Raw genomic sequence first — 23,688 nt, 5'->3', positions numbered from 1 at the left:
CATAGACGGTAGCGTGAAAGTTAACTTCAGTGTATTTATAGAAAACTCATTGGTGAAACTTACCCAATTTCTGTGATACATACCGGGATAAAAATCGTAATACGGCATACATAATAAAGCTGCTTTAACAGCTTTGCTATTTAAATACGTCGGTGAAGCAGTGAAGGAAAGCCCGGACTCGGTCAACTACCCAGCAGCTCGAGTGACAACCATTCACGTAAGACATCGAACAGTAGGTGAGTGGCCACCATCAATTTTTGCCTCCTTTATAGTTGTATCGGGCTAGGAGTGCCTGATACTCTGAGGAGGGGAGTCACACACATCTTTCCCGCAAACTACCGAGGATTCATTCCCAAAAACGGTGAGGCCCAAACTATTATGCCTCGGAGTCTCTGCACCGCCTGACAACCCAGCACATCAGGCTCTAAGACCACCATGTAATGGCGAGCAACATGAGCATACTTCCACTACCCTGCAAGATCAACCTGGTGTCCCGCAAGCAGCGAAAAAAGGAGGCATGGAACCATCCAATTCAGCCTCTTCATATAAGTGCGAATCATCTGCAGCCATAAACAGGTGTGACTTCTCACCCCGGTTGAACGGCCATGACAGCTACCCTAATTAGTAATTGTGCCACATTAGAACACAGAACTCACCAAACAATTCTCTAGAAGCCGAGAACGTGGCCGTAGTCTCCGCCCTTTTTCTCTCAATGCGAGGCATAGGTCATAATTATTGGCTTTCAAATGGCGTCTCACAGCTTTGCCAGTAACAAAATTGATAACAACGCGCCCAGAATCAATTTCCTAAATTTTAAACGAAACCAGTCTTGTTCACCTGGGTGGCAGCACCAGAGCCGGACAAAGATACTATGAAATTGTATCGCGATACGATGCAAGATACTCGAGCAAAAAATATTGGAGATACAGATACAAAATACTGCTGCGAAATTTGTACGCGATACGATACTTGTCAGTTGTATCCTAACATATTTCGATACATTCGCAAATTTCTTGTTATAGAACTCCACAATCAAATAGCTAACGCGTATGCACAAAAACAACGGCTTGAATATTTCTGAAACGTGCTCAATTCTGTTTTATGATATGTTCGTTGGTATCTGAAAAGTTTTGTCCAAAAGTAAACTAGTTTACTTCCGAAGAATATAGTAGGCGTTGCTTTAGCTGCTTAACAGGACAGCTAAGCAGACCCTTCTCTCACAGCGGTTCATGCTTCTCATTTCTGTGATAAATTAGAGGGGCTGCTGAGCTTACCGAGCAGCTAGCGGATTGCCATCTCAAATGAGCTTTAATAAACAGCGTTTGCAAGATGGCACAAATACCCATGTGCAGCTTCAGCTTGTCCATAAAAGGCCGTTTTGCGAAACCGAATCACCGATGCACAGCAGCAACAACGCTGGTAACGACGCTATTGTGAAGCATTGCGTATATAGGCATACGATTAGTGCATACAGCTGCTATTAATTTTCTTAATCTTCTTATCTTCCAGCGTAGACCGTCTGTTATCTCTATATTCTCTAACGTGCAATCAATTTTCTTGAGCGAGATAGTCACCTGTATACAACTCAAACTCCTGAGACCTATTGTGTTGTCACGTGGGTGTGACAATGAAGCAAGCAGTTGTCACTCAGGTTGATATGAAACTCGCTAAAGAGCTAGCTCGGTCCCATAAAACTAAGTAGGCGTAATTAAAAGCGCTTTACTATAATAGCGGCTATAGGTGTCGTCGGCCTTCGGTATTGTGATCATCGGCAGAACGCGTCTTGTATCCATACAGCAGTGATCACACTTTCTAGCCTTATCGCTGCTGCCCACGTTGGCTCGCAAATTAAAAGGAGTTCTTTTACTGTGCATAATCCGAATAAGAATTGTTGAGTTTTTACGTCATACAACTACGATATGGTAATGATAACGGAGAAAGGGAGCGCTCCAGAAATTTTCCCTGTGTGGTGTCCTTTACCGTGCAATCAAATCCAAGTACATGTGCCTCTGGCATTACACCTCTTACGACATGTGGCCGCTGAAGCAAGATTTCCGCGCAATGTTAACAGCCCAATCTGAGACAATCTCGAAGTTTACGAAACATTGTAGGTGGCTTACGCCAAGCAGTTATAAGTTTTTTTTTGTGACTTAAATCCAATCGCACCGAAGTAAAAAAAAAATAAATTAAGAGTGCGTAGCAGCATAATTGCACAAATGAAAGCAGGACAACGTCGCTATTCACGCTATTGTTGCCCATAGCTACTATTAACTGACAGTTATTAGAGGTAAAAAAATCGAGACGACTAAAAAAGGAAGCCAATTATAACTGAAGTAGAGTTTCAAGCATTCGTTGTGAATAAGCGGAGACGCATAATACAAGTCGAACTGCTATTAGCAATGACAATTAGGCATAAGGTATTATGAACCAATTGATAAACTAAGATGATAAGAGATCATTGCCTATGCAAGATTGCCTGAAATAGGTTCTTGAGATGTTACTAAGGAAAAAGGATCATTTTACATAATTATTTCTTGAGTTTTCTTCCTAGGATCTTTAGGGTGGGTTTTATTTATTCTCATTATTATAATGGAAACTGAATTTAGTCACTTTATTGAGCAGTAAAGTTTTTGCTGCTGTATACTCCATGCACGCCCACGTAAATGCACATTTGCCAAATCCCCTTGGCAGAAGAGAAACTCAAATGAATATAAATATGCAAGTAGTAGCAAAAATAAAGTCGACAATAAAGGTAAAAAAAACAGAGAGCTTATTTTGACTGAACTTTACTAGAGGCATATCGCATTCTCGAGTCCGGAAAAAAACAGTTCAGAGCACTAGGTTATGAATGGAATGCAACGGGACAACCGAGAAAGAACATGTGCTGACATTCATACCATAATTTTGAATTGAAACAGCGGGATGAAAACTACCTGGTATGCCACTATATTGTCTGATCGGTAAGCACCTTCCCTATTCGATATAACTTCCGGACACATTGTGGTACACGGCACTTGCAAGTGGCTAAGGGTGTCATGACATCGACACAACTGAAAGGGGGAAAAAATAAGAAAACGAAATACACGCAGGCTTGATGGATTCAAAACTGTGATTAAGCTTAGTTGGGACATATCCATCTTGAAATTTTTGTGCCAGCACACAGAGACACAGAAAGGAAGACAAACGGGCTCGATTGATTTGTTGATTGATATGTGGGGCTTTATGTCCCTAAACCATCATATGTACATGAGACACGCCACAGTGGAGAGCTCCGGCAATTTTGACTATCATGAGTTCTTCAAAGTGCACCCAAATCTGAGCACAAGGAAGTACGCTCAGACAAACACGTGAACGTAGTTTTTGTCGAGGCAGCGCGAGCTATCATGTTCCTCTGCTCCACCAACAGGGACACGCAGACCTCATTCCCTGGCCACACTTCTGTAGTAGGGTGGAAAGAGAAAGTTATGTCACCAGTACCCACCTGAGAAGTGGAGTCAAGTCAGCTGTTAATGTTTCGCACTGAATAATGTAAGGTGCCAGCAAAGTATGTTGTATCTTAAGATAAACGTTACAATATCAAATGTAACGGAAATACAGATACAGATACTCGCCTTGCGGGACGTATCGATATACAGATACAAGATACCCAAAGAGTATCTAAGATAGTATCTCAGATACATCTACCTTCGATACTTCCCAGCCATGGGGCCCAGCATATCACGGCACACCAGGCAATCTGATATCAAACCAACTGGCTTGAGATTCGCTATGAAACAGCCATTCTAAATCACAGTTCGGAATAAATTACAAAACAAGAGCTCTGAATTGCACACTTCAACATCACTTTGAATATCCTGCACCGATTTTTTTTCAATCTTACTTCTTTATTGTATGTGCCTTGCATTTGTTCCTGCGGTAATTGTGCTAATCACTTCAAGTAGTTTGCGATATACTCATGTGTTCTGAAATACCCAGTTGCATTCTGCGTCGCAATCAGCAATGACACAACCAGAAAGCATCTTTCCTCCTGAAACATGTCTAACACTTTGTGCTCGTCAATGTTTATTCATAGGCCTTCATCATTATTTCGTACCAGGCTTTAGGAAAACTAAGAAAAGATCACCCTAGATATTTCTGTTATTAGTACTTGTAGCGGTGGAGCAAGCAGAACACCAGCAGGTAAAGATGAAAAGAAAAAGACGCGTCCACACTCAGTAAAACAACAGGCTTGAGCACAATCGTCAGTGACCTGATGAGCAGTAAAAAGGTTCAGCATATTGTGGGCAACTGTGGGCACAGGTTAGCCAGATGAGGACAGAGGACGTTCTAGGACCACGAGAGACTTTTATATACACGAAGACGCACAAAGGGATACACACAACATAAACTCACACATATATACACGCGTTCATGGTCCTACGCGAAAGAGAGTTAATGTTCTTGTTCGTCCACTCACATTCTACTCTTGGGGCGTGAACGTTGCGCTTGACCTTGAGCTCTCTGGTAGTCAGGAGGCGGTGTGTCTTGTGCTTGCGCAGTTCGTACCGAGGCAGGGCCCGGTCTAGAAAATAACCGCCAGGGGCATCCCAGTACGGTGGTCAACGCCTGGGCTTGCCTGTACACCACCGAGAACAGCGTACCGCCGACTGCCGCGAACAGACCTGGGACAGCGTCTCGCTCCGAGACCAGAACAGCAGCTGGCCGGGAACAACATTGCTTCAGACCAACGTGGGGGTGGGGTGGGGCGACGCCCAGTCCAGGACGCACCCGAGGACTTCAACGCCGGGACGAGGCCCGGACACGGAGGGTCAGAACGAGCAGCCGGGGCGTGGCCCGAACTTGTCCTTGCGCTCTGCTCTCTGGGGTTAGCCGAGCTGTCCCCGTGGCTCGGGAGCTTTTCACGTGATACGCGCACGAGCACGCGCATAGGCGCGCTCATAGTTTTACCGCTATCACCATCATGATGATACCCGCGCAACTTGAAATACTAAATAAGCCCCGCACACCAATTTTCTACGTCAAAGCATGACGCACACTCTTCAGGGCAGCGTTTTTGACCACAATATATACTCACGGCAACGAGGATTTTAGAGTCACAGTTAGGGGCAGCTTTAGTTCAAGAGTAAGCTCTATTGTTCACTTTGTGCTCCTGTAAAAGTCAGAAAGGTCTAAAATTTCAGAGTCATCATTAGGGGCAGCTTCAGTTTCAGGATAAGCTCTATTTTTCGCTTTGCGCTCCCGATCACACGAGAAAAGTCTAAAAAAGAAGGTTCTCAGATATCCGGGTATTGTTTGCGCAAGGCTCTGGTCATGCATGGATTTGACTTGTTACATAAAAATACAAAATGACACAGCCTCTTCAAAGCTTTAAAGAGCAGTGAAGCTGGGTGACCTTTGTCACAGAACGAGCGCTAAAAATAGGCGCGCCGCAAATTCTTGCGGTAACGCGCGGAAGAAACGCCGCGAAGTCAAAAGAAAAAAAAAAGGGAAAGAAAAAGAAGACAAACGGCCAAGGCTCCCCGGGCGCGCGCTCTCCCCGCAGAAGCGTGGCTTCATCGACGAACCTCCTCACCCCACAACGGCGGCCGAGCAAGCCCGCGATTTTTCTAGAACGAAGGAGGCATGGCCACGCCGAGATGAGTCATCCGACGCGGAGGGCAGTCGAACCGTCTCGGGTCTCTCCCCAGCCTTCGTTGCGCATCGCGCCGACGAAATGAAGAGAACTTTCTGGAAGGTGGCGCGGAAGGTATTTAAGCGAGCAACCGAGATGAGAGATCAGGAGGAGACGGAAGTTAACGCCAGAGCGCGTAGAGATTCCGCAGTGTAGTCGGCGAAGGCTTTGGTCCGTAGGGACGAAGCCGGAGATGAAGAGGATTTCCACCTGAGGGGTGACGACTCGAGCTACCGGCAAGAGTGTGTGTTTACCGCTATCGAGCGAAGACGCGGGGCAACAGCTGCGGGTGTGAAGCCGACGTGTTCCGGCGAAGAAGTTGAAGTTTGAAGAGTGGCCAATTGAAGACGGGAGGTTTCCTGGAAGAGAAACTTCGAGGGCGCGGAACGACAACAACGCTGGACTTTGAGTGAGTGATTCTCGGAAGAGCATCATCCAGACTTTTGTTCCAAGAACTTTGGACTGGATAGGTTTCTATCTCTTTAGTCTTTAAGTGTCTTGGTTGTTCAATGCATGCGACTGCATTGTAGAGCGTATCGTTCGTTGTCTATGTCCGTTGTTTTGAGTGTGGCTGATTGTACTGTGTAGTACGTTGTTTGATTGGTGACGTATTGTATGTAACTATTGTGGAGTGTGCATACGTGTGTATTGTTTTTGATCTGCCGTTAATGAGAATATAATTTTGTTTGTTTATCAACTCTCGGCTCTGACTTGTTCTTTGGACCACAGCCGGCGTCCGCTGGCGTGCCAAAAAGGACCACTTCTAAATTGTCCACGCTTTCGTGGTGCGGTTCGGGAGGCCGATACTTCGACCCTTGGAATTAGCCCGGCGATTGCCTCCCTAATTAGCGGGACCGGTGTGACAATTACTCTGGCGTCCGCGACAGGACCTTTGGTGCACAGTGTGTCCAAAGTAGTGAGAAAGAGCCTCGAGTTGTGATAGTGCTATCGGAACGATTTTGTGTGTTGTTCAGTGTTCTCGTTAATGAGTGCAGGAGAGTTTTCCGATAGACTGATTTAGGCAGATACTTTTTGCACGCGGCAAGGTTTTATATGCGAGTTGCGAGACGCCATGGATCTCGAAAAGTTAATCGCTATTGGTGAGAAGATGGGTCTTTCTGGCGCCGAACTACGGAAGTGGGTAAGCCAGAAGGAGAAAGAGGCGGTGGAAAGAGAGAGGTTGGCAGCTGAGAGAGCCAAGGAAGAAAAAGCGGCTGAGTTGGAGCGAGAGAGGTTGGCAGCTGAAAGGGCGAGAGAAGAAAGAGAAGCAAAGGAGCGACAGCTGAAAGAAGAAAGAGAGGCAAAGGAGCGACAGCTGAAGGAAGAAAGAGAGCAGCAATTGAAGTTGGAGCTGGAGAGAGAGAACTTGGCAGCCGAAAGGGCGAGAGAAGAAAGAGAAGCGAGGGAGCGACGGCTGAAAGAAGAAAGAGAAGCGGAGATGGCTGAAAGGGAACGGCAGCGGCAGCACGAGTTGGAACTCGAGCGGCTCCGTTTGCAACAGCGAAGTGAAACTCCCGTCCAAGCTAGAGTGGAAAGCAGCGAACGGGAAGATCATGGCTTCCGCTTGAACCCGAGCAAGCTGCTCGTAGCGTTTGATGAAAGGAAGGACGACCTTGACGCGTACCTTCACCGATTTGAGACGATTGCGAAGAGCCAGAATTGGCCGGAACATCAATGGGCAACTGCTTTGAGTACTTGCTTGAGTGGTGAAGCGCTCAGTGTGTACGGTAGGCTGACGCCGACCGATGCAGCCAACTATGCAAGGGTGAAAGCTGCTTTGCTGAAGTGATTTAGATTTACGGTGGAAGGTTTCCGGGACAGATTTCGGACAGGAAAGCCAGCTGATGGGGAGACGGCTACGCAGTATGCCGCCCGACTTTGCCATTATTTCGACAGATGGATTGAACTTTCAGGGACAGCACAGGAGTACGATGAGCTTAGAGAGCTCCTAATTAGAGAACAATTACTTACTAGTTGCCACCCAAGCCTGTCGCTGTACTTGAAAGAGAGGAAGGCTGAGTCACTTGAAGGAATGCTTGAATTGGCTGACCAATTCTTGGAAGCGCAAGGTGGCACTAATTTGGCCAAGGTCAAGAAGGATTGTCCCGATGATTCGAAGAAATTGGCTCCCGAAGAAAAGAAGCGTGCACCAGAGAGCATCCCGAGATGTTTTCTGTGCAACCGAGTGGGTCATCGCACGAAAAACTGTCGAACGATCTTTACGAGCCCTACGGCAGTGAAATGTTTCAAGTGTGGTCAGACTGGGCACAAAGCAGATGCATGTCGGAACGGAGTGAGTCAAACTCACCAGGTATCCTGTGTGCAAGCAGCACCGAAATCTGATAATAATGCCGTCACAGATGGATTCGTAGAGTTGAAGAATGGGGAGAAAATTCCTATTGTGGGTGCTGTAATGTCAAAACAGCCAACCGGTGTTACGACAGGAATGCCAACACTGCCTGGAAAAGTTGCGGGCAAAAAGATTACGGTGTTAAGAGATACCAGCAGTTCCATGGTTATCGTGCGGAGAAATTTGGTACGGGAAAGTGAGTTGACAGGCAGAACGAAACCGGTTTGCCTAATTGACCGTACGGTTTGAATGCTTCCCGAAGCAGAAATTGAGGTTGAAACCCCGTACTTCAGCGGGAAGGTTACTGCTTTATGCATGGCGACCCCCCTGTATGACCTTGTCATCGGAAACATCGACGGGGCCGAGGGCCAAGTGATCCAGAATGTTTGGGAGAAGACCCGAAGATAGAGCCCTCACCAACACAGCGGCCGCGAGATACAGTGGAGGAGCATCCCGTGACGGATCTCACTAGAGCCCAAGGTGAAGCTGCGGCGCAAGAGACAGCGAAGGAGAAGACGATCGTGTCGAATAAGTTCGCGGGCCGAGCAACCGGACTTACGTCGGCACGACCTCAACCGACCGACAGTGTAAAGGAGACGGAGTTGGCCAGCCGGGCAAAATGTAGAGGCATGATCAAACGGGTAAATAAACAGACAGGACCCGTCGAATGTAATGACGCATTAACGGTGTCGGAAGAGATAACGATGGCTGAGACGACGCCTCAGATATCGTCGTTGGAAAGGGCTCACCGAAAAAGAACGTGGAAGCACAAGAGGAGATCGAGCGAGCACCGCAAAAAGGGGCGCAAGCGCTGCTCGAAGTACGTAGGATAAGTGCTGAGGTCAAAGCAGAATGTGTTTGGCAGTGTTGAGTGCCATATGTTGTGTTAATGTTGTGGTATCCTGTGTCACAAGTGTCGAAGTGTTGTGCTGTGATGTGATGTATAGTATTGTACCATTGTTGTAATGAGAGAACTTTGTACATTTGTATTGTTGGGAATGTGTGGTGGAGTGTTGTACTCATGCGCTTGTGGTTGTGTTTTCACGTGTTGTGTAATTGAATTACAAGGTACAATTGTATTAAGTGATCTATTGTGAATGTGACGTGTCGAGAGCGACGAACTATGTTACAGTCTGTGAGATTGTGTGGTGACTGTTCGCGCTCGTTTGTGTGGTTTTGAATATTATGAGATAATATTCTTAAAGTGGGGGGCAGTGTCACAGAACGAGCGCTAAAAATAGGCGCGCCGCAAATTGTTGCGGTAACGCGCGGAAGAAACGCCGCGAAGTCAAAAGAAAAAAAAAGGGAAAGAAAAAGAAGACAAACGGCCAAGGCTCCCCGGGCGCGCGCTCTCCCCGCAGAAGCGTGGCTTCATCGACGAACCTCCTCACCCCACAACGCCGGCCGAGCAAGCCCGCGATTTTTCTAGAACGAAGGAGGCGTGGCCACGCCGAGATGAGTCATCCGACGTGGAGGGCAGTCGAACCGTCTCGCGTCTCTTCCCAGCCTTCGTTGCGCATCGCGCCGACGAAATGAGGAGAACTTTCTGGAAGGTGGCGCGGAAGGTATTTAACCGAGCAACCGAGATGAGAGATCAGGAGGAGACGGAAGTTAACGCCAGAGCGCGTAGAGATTCCGCCGTGTAGTCGGCGAAGGTTTTGGTCCGTAGGGACGAAGCCGGAGATGAAGAGGATTTCCACCTGAGGGGTGACGACTCGAGCTACCGGCAAGAGTGTGTGTTTACCGCTATCGAGCGAAGACGCGGGGCAACAGCTGCGGGTGTGAAGCCGACGTGTTCCGGCGAAGAAGTTGAAGTTTGAAGAGTGGCCAATTGAAGACGGGAGGTTTCCTGGAAGAGAAACTTCGAGGGCGCGGAACGACAACAACGCTGAACTTTGAGTGAGTGATTCTCGGAAGAGCATCATCCAGACTTTTGTTCCAAGAACTTTGGACTGGATAGGTTTCTATCTCTTTAGTCTTTAAGTGTCTTGGTTGTTAAATGCATGCGACTGCATTGTAGAGCGTATCGTTCGTTGTCTATGTCCGTTGTTTTGAGTGTGGCTGATTGTACTGTGTAGTACGTTGTTTGATTGGTGACGTATTGTATGTAACTATTGTGGAGTGTGCATACGTGTGTATTGTTTTTGATCTGCCGTTAATGAGAATATAATTTTATTTGTTTATCAACTCTCGGCTCTGACTTGTTCTTTGGACCACAGCCGGCGTCCGCTGGCGCGCCAAAAAGGACCACTTCTAAATTGTCCACGCTTTCGTGGTGCGGTTCGGGGGGCCGATACTTCGACCCTTGGAATTAGCCCGGCGATTGCCTCCCTAATTAGCGGGACCGGTGTGACAACCTTCCTTAACAAACCACCCAAACCTAGCCTAAAAATAGCCAGTTCAGCAAACCAATGGCCTCAGGAGCATGTAGAGGGGTAGTTTAGACTGGCAAAGCTAAGTTGAGGCTGTATGTGTATTTATTTCTGCCTCCCTATTTCTCTCCTTTCTTACCTTCTTTCTCTTTTTTGCTGCCTCTATCTCCTTTTCTATATTTTTTCTCTCTCAGCTTCTCCTTACTTCTATCTGACTTTCTCTTTCATTTCATATATTTCTCGTTTTCTAGCCCATAGCAACCCATTCAAGTGGTTTCGAGAATGTCTTGCTCTGCTTGCGTGCCTGGATAGCCGAGTGGTAGGATGCTGTTTATCGGACCATGGTTAACAAACTTTGGATACTTGTTCGGTCTTCTCTCACTACTGCAAATACATGAAAAATAGCATACGTCCCACTAAAATTCATTTTAAATGCGAAGCATTTCTTAGCGAGCTTCGGTGCCTTTGAGCGTATCTATCTATCTATCTATCTATCTATCTATCTATCTATCTATCTATCTATCTATCTATCTATCTATCTATCTATCTATCTATCTATCTATCTATCTATCTATCTATCTATCTAGCCGCTTACGTTTGGGTGCTCTCGTGCTCACCCCCTTAACTTGGCGTGAACCAAAATTAGCATGGGTGGGTAAGATGGTTTGACGAATATGACGCGCTGGTCAAGACAAGAAAAATGTCACAATCCCCTCACGTACGTCATCAAACACTTCCCGTTAGACAGTGGCACATACCCACGTGCGGGTATGTGCCACAGGTATGCGGATATGTGCAACAGGTTATTGACACTTAGCATCTACCCAGAAACGCCGACAACGCACGTGTGCAATTTTAACACGCGAGCTTTAAGAAATACCCCACATCGGTAGCGTCGACCCGACAAATGCGAAGAATAAATGTCAGGGTCCCACTAGAAGCAAACCCAAGCATTCTGCGTAGCAGTGAAACATTTTACCACAGAGCTACGCCAGATCTTGGAACTAATTTTCAAATAGACGCTAATATTCGTGAAACGTCAATAGTGGCTGCAGTGCTGCCTACCTAATTTCACAAACATTACATGTGAACTCCTTTGATACAGCCGTCACGTCGGGTTAACGTCAATTGTGGTCAGTTGCCATGCGCTGAAGTTGATTTATGTAGCAGTGTCAAGGGCCAGCATCTTCGCGAGCATCAGCACTTCATATCAGCTTCTTGTGTTGCTAATAGGCATGTTCCAGTTGGCATTGTTGCACAAGTGGAAACAACTGGTTATATGAACATTTTCAACTCTTCAACACATGTCTGTGCGTGCAACATTTGTACATATAGTTAGCGTCATTTCATGACGCGACGCTCAATAAACAAAATTGCAACATAGTCACCTTCCCTCCGCATTCTTCTCATAACGTCGATTCTCAGGTACGTGGGATCTGCTGAACTATATATATATATATATATATATATATATATATATATATATATATATATATATATATATATATATATATATATATATATATATATATATATATATATATATATATATTTATATATATATATATATATTGCCACCATTGATAAACGAGCCACGGTGGCTCATACGCGTTTTTGGGCGCGAAAAAGAAGAGAACATCTTCGTTGCTCTGGTTCAAGTGAACTCTGGTTCAAGTAGCTCGAGAGAAGAAGAAAACAAAAACGTGGTCGTGCAAACGGTCTCTTATTCAGCGTTTCGATCGCTGGTCGGTTTGGACGTGGATCCGTTCCTTCGCTGCCTGAGCTCCTGTTCCTGGTTCCTGTTCCTGTTCGCGTTGATCCTGTTCTGCGCTGCTGCTCACGGGTTGGAACGGCTTGAACGACGGGCGGCGGGATTGCACTTGAGTTTAACGTTTGCTTCTTTGTTGTTTTAGTGATTTTTCGGCAGTTGTTTGTGGTTTGTGCCATATGATTTTCTGAGTTCAAGCGACTCAGGCTATCTAGATGTCGGTTTCTTCGCCTGGCCAAGGGCCTTCTCCTTGGCTAGCATCTATACCGGTCAAGGATTGGCCAATTGATTCTTTTCTTTGCAGTGGGGTTATTAACGTCCCCGTGGCTTTGGTACCGACCAATGGAGGTACGATACCTATGAAGAACCCGAAGATGATTCAAATGGAGCTTCGGAAAGCCACAACACACTTTCAAAAGATCACTGAGGTCCGGCATTTCGGTCGTGGTGGTATTTTGTGCTGCTCTGCCGATCAGGAGTGCGTCCGAGAGCTTCTCAACTGTTCCGAATTTGCAGCACAGCCGGTGAGCCCGTTTATTCCAGCGCATCTGGAATGTTCGAAAGGCATAGTCCGCGGTGTAGATACGAGCCTGACCCCTGCAGAAATTCTTGAGTTATTTTCAGTAGCAGGTGCAGTGTCAGTATACAGGTGCACGCGTCTGGTTGACAATAAAAAATCACCTACCGAATCGGTCATAGTAACCTTTGCGGGAACGATAAGACCATCTGAAATTAAAGCTTGGCCTCTTATCTATAAGGTAGAGCCTCTATCCCCTAAGCCACTGCAGTGCTTGAATTGTTGGAGATATGGCCACAGCGTGAAAGGGTGCAGATCAACTGCCAGATGTCGACTATGCGGAGAAAATCACGACAGCCGTAAGTGCAACTCGACGGAAGAGAAGTGCTGTTTATGTCATGAGGCGCATCCTGCAGACTCTCCAGATTGTGAGGCGAAAGAACGAGAAGTTAAGCTGTTGGAAATTGTGGAACGCAGGCGTTGCTCCCGGAGGGAAGCTGGGACTGAATTACAAGAACGCTCGAAAGGTTACGCAAGCGTAACAGCACGACACACCACTGCTATGGATGCATCGTTAGCAAAATATATAGCAGAGGCTGTAGAGAAGGCAATGGAAAAGGCGATGGAGCGTCTTGCCAGCAGTATTATTGGAGTCGTGGCTGAATTGTTAACATCTCAGTTGACCCAAATCATTGCTTCAGTGTCTATGAAAAATCAGACTTCACAGAATTTGGAGGTTTCAAATTGTGCCGGGACAGAAAGTCCGATAGCTCCTACACGATGCTCATCTCCTAAAGCAGGACCCTCCAATAAGATACTGCGGACAGATCTAGAAACCGTATCAGATGACACTGATGAATTCACAGATATGGATGCGGAATCTCATAATTTCTTGAAGCGCGCCAGATCTCCCCTATCGAAAAAGTCTTCACAGAAATCAAAATCTAAAAAGTTCCTGTCAAAGAAAGACGTTTTGGAGAACCTTTCCAAAAAAGACTTTTTGAAGAAAGATCTTTTGGATCAAGCAGTCTCTGCGGCGGGTTTATAGAATCAAAATAGGCTCCTTAAAAGTATTACAGTGGAATTGTCGATCAATAGGGTCGGCTACCACAGATTTATTGTGTATTTCTTCGCAAATTTCCCCAGATATTATTACTTTACAAGAAACTTGGCTTACAAACGGACAAAAATTTTACCTAAAAATTATCGCTTATTTCGTTTAGACAGACCTAGCAGAGGTGGTGGACTTGCCATTTTTATATCAACTAAATTTAGTCCTAGAGCGAAGATTAACTACCTGTGCATGGATTCTAACTATGAAATTATGGTATTAGACATCACTCTGCCAGGCTGTTCCCCTTTTTCTTTTGTTAACGCATACTTTCCGGTAGGAGTACAGGACACAAGATGCTTAGATGCAATGTTAGCTTCCTGCAGGAAGGATGTAATATTAACTGGTGACTTTAATTCACACCACGTGTCTTGGGGTTTCAAGACTGATGTAAATGGAAGACGCTTGTGGGAATGGACTGTTGATAATAACTTATTTTGTGCAAATTTCCCCACTGTTACGATTATTAGGAGACAATCAAAGTCGGCGATAGATCTGACCTTTTGCAGCTCCTCACTAAACATTTCGTCGTGGAAAACATTAGATTGCGCAACAAACAGTGACCACCTTCCTATTAGCTTTGATATTAACTTTCCCGGAATATTTTTAACTGGTAAAATTGGCTCGTTTGTAAATTATGAGCGCTTACAAAAAGACTTGAAGCCCACTTTGGTTCTTCGCAAGGACATGCAGGAAGACATTCGGGCTATGAGTCTGTGTGCGGTACTGAAAACAGCAATAAAAAAATCAACTTTTTCAATAACTTCAGGCACAGGCGGGTCGTTTAGCCCATGGTGGAACGCTGATTGTACAAGGGGGTATAGAAAACGAAAAGCGGCGTGGAAGCAACTTATCCACAACCAATGCCCAAAAAACTGGTGTGACTATAAATACGTGGCAGCAGATTTTAAACGCACAGTACGCAAAGCAAAAGATGACTATGACACTAACAAATTTAGCTATCTTTCAAAACCATACAACAGAAAGGCGCTTTTTAGATTTTTGCGTTCTAGATACCACCATCAGACAATACTGATTCTTCAATTCTATCGCCTAGCGAACTCACTGGAAATCTAGAAAATGTTGCTAAAGGCTTAGAAGAAAGATTCAGATCAACAATGCCAAGGACACATAGTAAAGCCAATTGCAGGGGAGGAGTTCAACGAGGTGACATTAGCGGAACTAGCGGGTGTAGTGAGGCACTTACCCTCCTACAGCACCTGGACCAGATGGAGTAACTTCAGCAATGATAAAAGTACTATATGACATTTCCCCACATGAACTCTGTAATATGGTTAATTACTCTTTGAAAACTTCTTGGATACCGGCGGATTGGAAACTTTCCAAAATAATTCCGATACTTAAAAAACAGGGGCTTGGGTATACACTTGACAATGTGAGGCCAATTTCTCTTACATCTAATTTGGTTAAACTAACTGAAAGAGTTTTGAATGCACGTGGTGATAAAATACATTGAGGAGGAAATCAATATTGAACCCCAGTCAAATTGGTTTTAAATCGGGATGCTCCATATGGTGTGCGCATGCGGATTTGGAGAATCGTATACCAGTTGGCTAGGCGTAGAAGAGAGTATTGTGCATTAGTTACTCTGGATTTGGCCAAGGCGTATGACAAAGTGGAGCATAAAATACTAATAGAGCAGATGGAAAGGTCACACTTACCAAAATACATGACATCATGGGTAGCAGAGTTTTTAAGGGAGAGAGAGTTTTATTGCTTTCAAAGGGGTTGTTTTTCTAACAGATATCGACAATACCGTGGCGTACAACAAGGTGCAGTGCTCTCACCGGTGTTGTTTAACATCTTCCCTCAGTTCGATTCCAACACATAGCGATATTCATTTATATCTTTACGCAGATGACATTGCTTTCTTTGCGACAAACAGTGATCTGCAATTACTTTATCAGACATTACAGAATTACCTAAACATGATAGAGGAATGGCTTCAAAAAATTGGAATGTCTCTAAATGTAAACAAAAGCGCGCTTCTAGCGTTCTCGTTCAGGGATCCTGTTAACATCTCCCTTGATGTATGGCACAGAGCAGATTCCCCAGGTGGATTCACTTAAATACTTAGGCATCATATATAACAGCTCGTTAAATTGGAAAAGCCATATCGATCACATTGCGTCCAAAGCAACACGAGCCATGGGGTGGTTACGCAAGCTCAGCAACATAAAAAGGGGGTTTGCGAAGAAATACATTGGTAATGGTCTATAAAATGTACATTCGTCCTATCATGGAATTCGGCTGCGTCTTATTTTCGGGCATGCGACATATAAAATGAGACCGCTAATACTATTAGAAAGGGAGGCCTTACGACTGTGCCTTGGACTGCCCAAGTTTGTTGCTAACAACGTGCTATACATGGAAGCGCGTCTACCGTCATTGTTAAATAGATTCAAAATGCTTACTATCCAAACATTTTTAAAACTATACACTGTGCCCCAGAGAGCATCCTTTTATGCTTTTATTAAAGAACCAAGTTTATTTTTTGAAACTTGGTGGTCACGATTCCACTGCCCACAGATCTTGTTCGTTCAAGCGCTGCTAGAACCACTGAACGTCAAAATAAAACATATTTTCACAACAAGAGACGTTAACTTAGATCTTATGATAGAATTTGAGAATATTTATCCCTCTAACGCAAAGCAAATGCCATTTCAATATTTAAATGATCGGCTGCAGGATTACTTGGCGCATTTGAACTTGAACAACATAATTGCGACCGATGCATCCGTATCAAATGAAAAGGCTGGGGCAGGTATCTTCTCACGTTCCCTTGACTGGTCCTTTTCGGTTAGACTCCCAGATTACACACCAATATTCATGGCAGAATTATTTGCTATTGTACTGGCACTACGGAAACTTCCTTTGGGCGAATCGGAAGCAGTCCGTAATTACAGATTCTTTTTCAGTATGTGCTGCTCTGTCTTCAGGAGCCAACTTAACACTTATGCACATGTTTCGACAACTCATACCGACAAACTTGAAAAAACTGCAGCTCTTATGGGTACCAGGTCATCGTGGCATATATCTCAATGAGATGGCGGATGCACTAGCCACAGTATCTCTTAGCGGTCCCATTATCCCGATTTGCCTGATACGGCTTACGCGACAGCAATAAGGTTTAGAAACCTCTGTTTGCGTGAATACGACTGCTACTCATTGGATAAATATCGAGATTTCGCACATCTAAGATGCCGCTGGAATAGACAGTGGTGTGCAACACGGCACTTGGAAGTTACTTTTACAAGATTGCGTTGCAGAATTCCTCAACTGAATTATTATTTGCATAAATTGGTCTAAAGGCGTCACCTTTATGTCAGACTTGCCAAAAAATGGAAACGATAGATCACTTCTTTTTGTTCTGTCGCCGGTATTCTCATCAGCGGAAAAGATACCTGGTAGCTCCACTTGAAAAATTGGGATTAGAATTAAATGTGGCAGTAATTTTGTCGTTTGGCAGCATTAAATTCGGTTATAGCCACAGGGACGTCTGCTCTGCGGTATTTGAATACATAATTGAAACAAAGCGATTGCCATGTTAATCTGCCTATATATGTATATATATGTATGTGTATATATATATATATATATATATATATATATATATATATATATATATGTATGTATATATATATATATATATATATATATATATATATATATATATATATATATATATATATATATATATATATATATATATATATATATATATATATATATATATATATATATATATATATATATATATATATATATATATATATATATATAGACCCACTATTACCTCTGTCTCAAATCGCATCTGATGGCCTGCATCGCTCCCCGCTCAGATATACTCCTTTTTCGATTTTCGGCTTTCCTTTCTATATTTTTTTAGCCCAAAATTACGTTTTCTTTGAAAAACCATTAGCCTTTTAGTTAAGATCCTGCCGCCCGGTTCTTGGCCGATCCCCCTTTGTGGGTGTGCGCCAGAGTGTCAAGGATCATCATCATCATCATCATCATCAAGTGAACTCCTGGCTGCGGGTCTTGTTTTGTTCGTGACATTACTGGTGGAGACGCTGGGTACGTGTACTTCGGCTGTGTCGGCCATCGTGGAGACAGCTACATCTCCCAGAGCAAGAATCAGCCACCGCCTGCGTGGGTTACCCCCTGAATTTGGTCCCTTGGCATCGACACCCAGAAAGATGGCAACTGCGATGACAAGCCAGGCGGTCCAAACCAGCGATGGCCATGATTCGCTTCTCGCCCATGTTCTCCACGTGCCACAGACACCAAAGCCGTTTCATGGAGACATCTTCGAGGATGTTGATGACTGGCTAGACCACTTTGAACGGGTTGCCAATATCAACGAATGGGACGATGTTCGCAAGCTGCGCCGAGTTTATTTCTACTTGGAGGATTCTGTGAAGACGTGGTACGAGAACCACGAGGGCTCCTTTGCAACATGGCAAGAGTTCAGCCGACAGCTTCGTGACGCCTATCGCAACACCGAAAGAAAGGAGAGGGCCGAACAAGCCATATCCAGCAGAAACCAACGGCCGAACGAACGTGTATCCATGTTTGTCGAGGACATGCTTCGACTCTTCAAGCGCGCGGACCCTGCCATGCCTGAGGAAAAGAAGGTGCGCCATTTATTGCGCGGAGTAAAAGAACAGCTTTTCGCTGGGCTCGTGCGCAATCCACCGACGACAGTCGACCAGTTCATCAGTGAGGCGGCTACGATGGAACGTACGCTGCAGCAGCGGTCGTCACAATACGAACGCCAGATCCCGGCCACCACATGCTCTATCGGCTCTGACAGCGAGAGACAGACCCTCGCAGACTTCATTCGAAGTATCGTTCGGGACGAATTGCGACAGCTGCAGGCAGTGGGATCCCATCCACCCGTGTCAGCCCTCGCGGATGTAATCCGACAAGAAGTCCGGCAGGCCGTCACACCCCTAGCCTCAATCGCACCGCCGATTCCCGAGGCCCCAGTCCTGACATACGAAGCGGCATTGCGATCCCCTGCGCCACCGGCTACAGATACTGCTATGCGGCCAAGGTACCAGGCTATGCAGCCATATCACGACACTGCTTCAAGCCCACCTCTCGGCTCAAGGTTTTCGAGCCCACCCACTTATCCGCCGTCCATCTCAAGACAAAGTGGTAGCAAGGCAAGCACGTGGCGCACCTCGGATAACCGTCCGCTCTGCTATCACTGTGGCGAAGCGGGTCACGTATACCGGAACTGTCAATACCGGCAACTAGGTCTCCGCGGCTTCCACCCTGATGCTCGATGCCCGCGCTACGGTGAGCGCCCCCGCGAAATTCAAGCCTATCTCACGGGCCAACGTACTCCTTCGACTATTCGGCACCACCAATCGAGATCACCATCGCCTCGCCGGTCTACGTCACCCAGTTTGCCCTCATCGTCTTCCGCTCCTTTCAGGAGCCGGTCACCAAGTCCCCGCCGGGGAAACTAGGAACGGCGACTTCTGGGGGTGAAGTCGTGGCCCGGCGAACTGTAAAAGACCCTCCTTCGACGCAACGACCAGACGAGGGCGATTCCGGTTTTGCAGTGTTCTCCGACAGAAAAAAATTGTTTCTGCCGAAATTGCCGTCTTCGTCGACGATCATGCTGTTAACGCCCTCGTCGATACCGGTGCCGACTATTCCGTAATGAGCGCAACACTGGCATCTGAACTGAGGAAGGTTATGACGCCTTGGCAAGGACCTCAGTTGCGTACGGCAGGTGGCCATCTGGTGACGCCTACTGGTATGTGCACGGCACGCATTCGAATACGTACGTCAACATTTGCGGGCTCTTTCCTCGTATTGCGCGTGTGCTCTCGGCCAGTCATTCTAGGAATGGACTTCCTTCGTGAATACGGCGCCGTCATCGACCTCCGTGAATTACTTGTGTCGTTCGAGGATGCAATTGACAGTATGCAATTCCGGAAAAGAGCGCTCCGTGTTACCGACGATTCCCTGACTCTCCCACCTCGAAGCAGCCTCTTTGTCAAAGTAGAATTGGGACAGGACTTGTCTGACGCGGTAATTGCAGAGGCCACTTTGTCTCTCCTTATTTCACAACAAATCTGTGTTGCCCGAGGAATCCTTCAGCCTAGCAATATACATGCTCACCTGCTGGTCACGAACTTCAGCGACGAATATCGCCACCTAACGAGACACACTGCCATTGCATATTGTGAAGAACATGCCGATGGTCCATCTACGTTAGCTTCATTTTCATCGAATGGCCACCCTGACGAGGCCTTCGTGAGCACTCTCGACGTAAACGAGAGACTACCTTCGGCTCCACGAGAAAGCCTTTTGCGTATACTCGGCTCATTTCAAGACTGCTTTGCCACTACGTCAAAGGTTAAACAGACACCACTTGCTCAACATCGTATCATCACGGAACCTACTGAGAGACCCATCCGACAACATGCCTATAGGGTGTCGCAAAAAGAGCAAGATGCTATACGTGACCAAGTCCAGCAGTTGCTTCAGGATGACGTCATTCAGCCATCGACCAGTCCCTGGGCTTCGCCAGTTGTGCTAGTAAAGAAGAAGGATGGTACGTTGCGTTTTTGCGTTGATTACCGTAAACTGAACAAGGTCACCAAAAAGGACGTTTATCCTCTACCCCGGATAGATGACTCGTTGGACCGTGTACGCAACGCTAAATATTTTTCCTCCATGGATTTGCGTAGCGGCTACTGGCAAATCGCAGTGGACGAGCGCGACCGCGAAAAGACGGCGTTTATTACTCCCGACGGTCTGTACGAGTTTAAAGTGTTGCCTTTCGGTCTATGCTCAGCGCCAGCTACTTTTCAAAGAATGATGGATACGGTTCTCACGGGGCTCAAATGGCAATCATGCCTTGTTTACCTTGATGACGTCGTGATCTTTGCAGACACGTTTGAACAACACGTCCAACGCCTTTATGCAGTTCTTCAGGCAATTAGAACAGCGGGGTTGTCTCTCAAACCCGACAAATGTCATTTTGGATATGAAGAACTGAAGTTTCTTGGTCACGTTGTGAGCCATGCTGGCATCCGCCCAGATCCCGAGAAAACCCGCGCCGTTGCCACCTTTCCCGTGCCCACAAATAAGCGCGACCTACGCCGATTTCTGGGGCTCTGTGCGTATTACAGGCGCTTTGTCAAAAACTTCTCGAAGATTGCTGAACCCGTCAACAAGCTTACAAAAGACGGTGTCTCGTTTGTTTGGGGTCCCGATCAGTGCCATGCGTTCGACACCCTCCGAAACCTCCTCCAGGCTCCGCCTGTACTAGGTCATTTTGACGAAAGCGCTGACACGGAATTACACACTGACGCCAGCAACGTTGGACTAGGAGCGGTATTAGTTCAGTGGCAAAATGGCATAGAGCGCGTGATCGCTTATGCGAGCAGAACGTTATCCCCAGCGGAGAAAAACTATTCTGCAACCGAAAAGGAATGCCTCGCTGTTGTCTGGGCCGTAACAAAGTTCCGCCCATACTTGTATGGCCGCCCATTCAGGGTAGTTAGCGACCACCATTCCCTTTGTTGGCTCGCGAATCTCAAAGATCCCTCAGGTCGTCTAGCACGATGGAGCCTTCGGCTACAAGATTTCGATGTCACCATCGTCCACAAATCTGGGCGGAAACACACCGACGCCGACTGTCTCTCACGTGCACCGGTCGAAAATGCCAACACTGACCTTGAAGACGACGACACTTTTCTTTCTGCCGTATCAGCAACCAGCTTAGCGGAGCAACAGCGTCATGACTCGGAGCTCATCCCGCTCATTGACTACCTGGAAGGACGCAATTCCCACCTTCCCCGAAGCTTTGCGCGCTCACTATCTTCCTTTTGTTTCCGTGATAGAGTGCTTTATAAAAAGAACTTTCATCCTACACAAGCTATGTATCTGCTTGTTGTGCCAACTACGCTTCGTGGTGACATTTTACGTGCGTGTCACGATGAGCCATCATCTGGACACCTCGGCTATACGCGCACGCTGCAACGGATTCAACGCTCCTACTACTGGCCACGTCTCGCGAAGACTGTGAAGCACTACGTTCGCACATGTTGCGACTGTCAGCGACGTAAGATTCCACCTTTACGACCAGCGGGACTACTGCACCCAATTGGCCCACCAAAGGCGCCCTTTCATCAGATTGGCATGGACTTGCTGGGGTCATTCCCCACGTTTTCGTCTGGAAACCGGTGGATTGTTGTCGCTACAGACTACTTAACACGCTACTGTGAAACCAAGGCACTTCCAAAAGCCACCGCCGCAGATGTCGCCCAATTTTTTGTTAACAGCATCGTCTTACGTCACGGTGCTCCAGCTGTCGTCATAACTGATCGTGGGACAGCTTTCACCGCAGAGATGCTGCAGGAAGTCTTGCGATTAAGTGGCACGGAGCATCGTAAAACAACGGCTTACCACCCGCAAACAAATGGGCTGACTTAACGACTCAATAAGACAATTGCAGACATGCTGTCAATGTATGTGGACATCGATCACAAGAACTGGGACACCATACTTCCCTACGTAACTTTTGCGTATAACACTGCTGTTCAAGAAAGTACCGGTTTCACGCCTTTTCGCTTAGTCCACGGTCGTGACGTCACGACGATGCTCGACGCCATGCTCCTGCCCGACAACTTAAGAATATACCACACGGATGCCGCCAAATTCGCGCAGTGCGCAGAAGAGGCCCGTCAACTTTCTCATCACTGCATTCAACGTCACCAAACCACACACGCGCGCCGCTACAATCTTCGCCACCGTGAAGTTATTTTTAAGCCAGGTGATGAAGTCTGGGTGTGGACCCCTATCCGACAGCGTGGACGTTCCGAAAAGCTTCTTCGCCACTACTTCGGCCCTTACAAGGTTGTGCGACGTCTCAGTGACGTCACTTACGAGGTTCTCCCACAAAGCAATTCGAGACGTTCCCGTTTCACCCCGCAAACTGAAGGCATTCACGTTTCACGTCTCAAACCATACTTTTTGCGCTGTGAATCGCCAGAGAGTGACTGACTTTATTAGTAACTTCGCGTCTTTCTTTTTGTTTCGTCCTTTCCTTACATTTTTCCTATTTTTCTTATTTCTCTAACTTTTGTTCCCACAACCAACTACGTTATTCTGCCTTACGCCATTCATTTTGCTCGCATGCTAATTTTCATTTAATTTTCTTTTCTTTTTTTTTTGCCTTCATGTACAGCATCGAGACGATGCTTCTTGGGAGAGGGGGTAATAACACCATTGATAAACGAGCCACGGTGGCTCATACGCGTTTTTGGGCGCGAAGAAGAAGAGAACATCTTCGTTGCTCTGGTTCAAGTGAACTCCTGGCTGCGGGTCTTGTTTTGTTCGTGACAATATATATATATATATATATATATATATATATATATATATATATATATATATATATATATATATATATATATATATATATATATATATATATATATGTACATTCACTGGTGCATACATTCACTGGTATATATGTACATTCACTGGTGATGAAGGCTGGCCCACCAGCCGAAACGTATGTGATTAATAAAAGTGTTTCCTCGTTAGTCGTGCTTTTTCGCCTCCGTTTATACTACGGAGCCAGTGCGGTTCCTTCCTCGCAACGTCTATATATATATATATATATATATGTGTGTGTGTGTGTGTGTGTGTGTGTGTGTGTGTGTGTTCATAATTGTTAGCTCTTTCCCTTTTGTTCTGCTGTGGAATGGCGAGAATAAATCAAAATATAGTGAAGACTGCGATGCCACACAGAATAACTGAATCCGTTTGGTATGAATCTAGAAATACACATTTGCTCTTCATTACGAGACGTCAAGATCAAGTACGAAAGCTGCATGAAATAC

The 23,688-nt window shown here is 46.0% G+C and overlaps 1 long non-coding RNA gene across 2 annotated transcripts in view; it reads left to right on the top strand.

Annotated features, from left to right (window-relative positions):
* The window catches only part of LOC142787061 (uncharacterized), a 46,053-nt gene that overhangs the window by 18,030 nt on the left and 4,335 nt on the right, over nucleotides 1–23,688 (top strand). The window lies entirely within an intron of this gene.

This window comes from Rhipicephalus microplus, unplaced genomic scaffold (genome assembly GCF_043290135.1).
Source record: "Rhipicephalus microplus isolate Deutch F79 unplaced genomic scaffold, USDA_Rmic scaffold_43, whole genome shotgun sequence".
NCBI lineage: Eukaryota > Metazoa > Arthropoda > Arachnida > Ixodida > Ixodidae > Rhipicephalus > Rhipicephalus microplus.
This window is presented reverse-complemented; position numbering and strand designations above follow the sequence as displayed.